Source organism: Mauremys mutica, unplaced genomic scaffold (assembly GCF_020497125.1).
Source record: "Mauremys mutica isolate MM-2020 ecotype Southern unplaced genomic scaffold, ASM2049712v1 001132F_np12_obj, whole genome shotgun sequence".
Taxonomy (NCBI): domain Eukaryota; kingdom Metazoa; phylum Chordata; order Testudines; family Geoemydidae; genus Mauremys; species Mauremys mutica.
Genome location: NW_025423123.1, coordinates 78,202 through 82,489, shown reverse-complemented (window position 1 = coordinate 82,489; position 4,288 = coordinate 78,202).

Here is a 4,288-nt window from a genome sequence, read left to right as displayed (position 1 = left end):
AGCACATGATAAGGTAACGCAAGATAGGATTAACGCAAGAAAGGGAAAATGGGGTAAACAGGAGCCTCTAAGACAATAACAGGAAAACCCCTAGATGGTGCAGGGTCCGTGTTAGGGCCCAAGCGGGACTCTGATTGGCTTACTAATAAGCATTATACCAAATAAGGCTGATAAAATTTGTAATGTGTGATTACGCTTTGCGGTTTTTACCTTTATAAGCTTCGAGCTATGTAACCTGCTTAAGGCGGCAGCCTCTCCTGCTGGGAGACATGCCGACCTTCCCCGTATGCATACCTGTATCCCAATAAAGGTGCTTGAGTGAGTCTGACCTAAAATCAACGGTGTCAATTTTTCCACAACACACAGTGCTAAGATGTAGCCACCTCTGGGGTGGATCCAGGGTGGCCATTATTTGCTAGTAACAGGCATGAACATTTCTTACCTATTTTGTCCCTCCAGGTCTTCCATACTCCTGTTCAAGAGACATCCCCCAGGGCTCCCTCTGCCTGTGTGACTGGCCAGCAGGGGGCGGTGGTCACTTTCTATCCACTTCTCAGGCACCGTGAGGTAACAGTGTTGCACTGGGGGAAGGGGTGTCTGTGTGGGGAGATTTCAGCTGGAGCTGAAGGGGTGTTGTGGTAGTGGGAGTTGTTTAGGTGACTGGGCAGGTGGGACCCTAATCAAATTGGTGGGTTCTGGAGGTTTGGGGGGGTTGGTTCTGATGTGCCCAGCCCTGAGGCTTTGGGTCCTGGAGGTGGGTGTTGCTGTTGGCTGCAGAACAGCTGGGGTTGGGCATCTCTTGAGCGTGGGGCAGGGGGTTAGAGGGAGCCTGGTGCTGTGCCAGGGGCTCTGTCTGGGCTTCCCCCGCAGACTCCTGGGATCGCTGCCATGCCCAGTGCACTGGGGGGGGGGGGGGGGAAGCGGAGCTCTGGCACTAGCTCAGGGGATGCCAGGCAAGCAAAGTGAAGGGTCCCACTGAAAAGCATCAGGGCAGAGGAGGGGGTCCCAGACAAACGACATGGCAGATCCTGCTGGAAATCAGGGGGGTGTCCTAGGCAGGCAGTGAGGGACTGAGTTCCTGCTGGCTTGTCCCTGGCTGCTGGGGGCACTTGGTGGGGGGAACCCTTTGGGATTCCCAACCTGACAGTCATGGTCTGGTGGGGATTCCCTGGCTGGTGGGGCTTTGAGGGGTATCTGGGGTCCCTGGCTGGGGACTCTGGGGGCTGCGTCCCAGGGAATATCTGGTGAGACCCTGGCTAGGGGGTGTCTGTTGCCCCTGGCTGTGGGGTCTGGGCTCTGGGTACTGGGGAGTGTCTGGGGGCTGCTACTAACCATGATCCTTCTCTCTGATCAACTCGTGTCAGAGTCCTGGCTCCAAGCACTGCCTGGCATTCCCCAGTCAAATGCCCTGTCACTGTGATAACTTTCTATCCACTTATCAGTCACTGTTAGTGTGAAATCACAGATTTTTGCTTTTCTCCTCTTTTGAAAACTGCAGGAACTTTCAGTTCCATTTCGAAAATTGTGCCCCCCAGTCCTTGTCCTAGATCTGGGGGATGAGGGAGGTGGGAGGGGGGTCAGCACTGCCACACGATGGTCTCTTCCACAGCATTCTGGACTCATTCTTTCTGAAATCTGGTTTCATTGAGACCAGTGTTAATCCAGAGTCACTGTATGGAAGGACAAGGAGTGACTCCAGATGGACAGTGGGGCAAATGAGATCAGCAATTCTCCCTGTGAGGAGGGGCTCTCATTAGCTGCTCTCCCCAGAGAGCTAAAGGAGGGAAGCTGCTCAAACGCCCTGTCCCTCTCTGCTCCGGATACTGGGGTTCAGCTTCCTGGGTCAGACGCTGCAGCCTCCATAGTGATCTGGGAGACCAGGCTTAGCAGCTGCTGCTCCCCCAGCGGGGTTCTGTGCTGGGAAGTGACCTGAATTAAAGCTGCTTCTCTGCCCGGCCCAGGGGATGACTTTCTCTAGCTGGTCCTAGCCCCCTAGGGCAGCCCTGGGCCCTGTTAATACTAAATTCTGAGCCAGAGTCTCCAGGTAACTGAAAGAAACGAAGGGAAAATGCTGGGGTCTGGCCTTAAAATGACTCCACACAAACAGACCCCCCTCGTTTCTCATCCAATTAACAATTGCAGGAGCAAATCCAGCCATGGGGGAGCAAACTACCCAGGAATGGGACTTTCCTACCAGATGGGCAGGGAGAGGGGACAGGGAAAAGGAGATAGAAGGAGAAAGAGAGACTGAAAGGGGCTGTGGGAGAGAAGAGTTTGGAGAGAGATTTCCAGATCTCTAATCTGCCCAGACAGATGTATTACTGCACCCTGGATAGAGTCACTTTCCTGTGGAAAAGATGAGAATCAGACAGAGGAAAATCCAGTTCCTGACTCCATATCCCTCCTGCTGGGGTGTGGCTGCCGTGGGGTCAGTGTCCGAGGGGATCCCCCACAGTGACTCCTTTGGTTCTGCTTTTTTCTAGCCTTGTGTTCAGAGACTTTGTTACGGGGTGAGGGGAGGGAGAAGGGAGGTTAAAAATGTCTCTGTGGGCTTAGCCTGGCAGGAGAGGCCAGTCTACACTGTACAAAGAGATCAAGCCTTTCTCAGCATGGCAGACTCTAGGGTGTCTGTCTGCAGGGAAAGGGCCTGGGGGAATCATGCTGTGAAATGAATTAAAGCCTGTTCTGAAACCTTCACAACTGCCCTTCTCGCCCTGTCAGGCTGCGGAATAACGTCCATGTTTCGCTCCAGTTCATCCCGTCCCCTCGTTGGACAGGGGAGAGAAATGGCTGCAGAGGAGCCAGTTCAGGTAGGTATTATCAGGGGGTTGCTGGTGGGTTCTTCCAGCGGGGGAGAGGGACAGCAAATACGTGGGAGATGGGAAGGTTTGCACAGGCTGGTTTGGAGGTTGCAGTCTGGTTTGCAGGAAATGCACAGGTTGGAGAAAGGGAGGAGGACAGGGGTGTGCTAAACCTGCTGGGAGTTATTTAATATGTGGCCTAGATTCTAGGAACAGACCCAGGAGGTTCGGCGGTGGAAATGCTCTAGTTTGTGGAGCAGAAAATAACCCAGCTGCATGGGGCTGGGAAAACTGACCAGACTCATAGTGCTGGAGCCCGACCTGACTAACCAGCGGCTGCTGTGAGATATGAAGGGGGCACCCACCAGTGAGGCTTAGGGGAGATTCCCCTCCCTTCACATCCAGCTCTTCAGAATGGGGAGGTTGTTGGACTCCCTGCCAGCGAGCTCTCCCTGGACCCTGCTAGGGGCTCCATCTCCTGAATCAGTCAGTGGCTAGTAGTGGGGTGATGGCTCTGCTGGGAGAGAGGAGGGGCTCTCGCTTCGTCCCCTCCCCCTGGTGTTTCCTGGATGCTCTGAGCAGGGTGGGGGTGGGACTCTGACTGCAATCCACCCAGAGTTTCTGTTTGGCTCCTGTCCCCCATGTATGGGGGGCTGTGAGTGGGGCAGCAGGTACTGAGTGTTGGACTCTCGCTCTTTCAGGGGCCGGTGACCTTCGAGGAGGTGGCTGTGTACTTCACCAGGGAAGAGGGGGCTCTGCTGGACCCCACTCAGAGAGCCCTCTACAGGGATGTCATGCAGGAGAACTATGAGAATGTGACCTCGCTGGGTAAGGGTTACTCTCCCCTCTGTTCTTGGAAGGGGAAAAGAAGAGAGATAGTTCACGCCAGCCCCACAATGCCACCTCTACTCTGCCCTGTTGCAGCATCACCCCGATATGCCAGTGACACACACACACACTGCCACAGACCCTCCCCTGCTGCGAACGCTTTGGGAACAGAGCACAGGAGCCGTACCGCATAGTGTAAAATAGCTCCTGTTTGCTCAAGTAAAACAGGGTTAGGAAGCTTCCTACCCCTGACCTCTCAAACCCTGAGCTTTCTCCACCCAGACCACAATAATGCTTGGGGTGTAACAAGCAGGCTGCTGGAGTCAGAGCTGCTGGCCCAGGGTCACTTATCACACAGACACTCTGTGCGTCCTTGAATGCTGGCTGGGGGTATCCAGAGAAGGAAGTTCAGTGGCAGATTTAGCGTTAGTGGCGCCCTGTGCTTAGCTTCATTTTAGGGGTCCCTCCTTGGGACATAGGCAAGAAAAAGAACATTCTCTCATTTCCCTCACACCCCCATTTTTCATTCTTTTTTTCCTTCCTCCTCCTCCTATAAGTAATAGGAAGTAAATGAAAATAAAGTGAGGTACATTGATTGTTTTTGTCGTCTAACCGATTTTTCCACAGACCACTTGAAAATCGCTGAGAGTGTTGGTGCA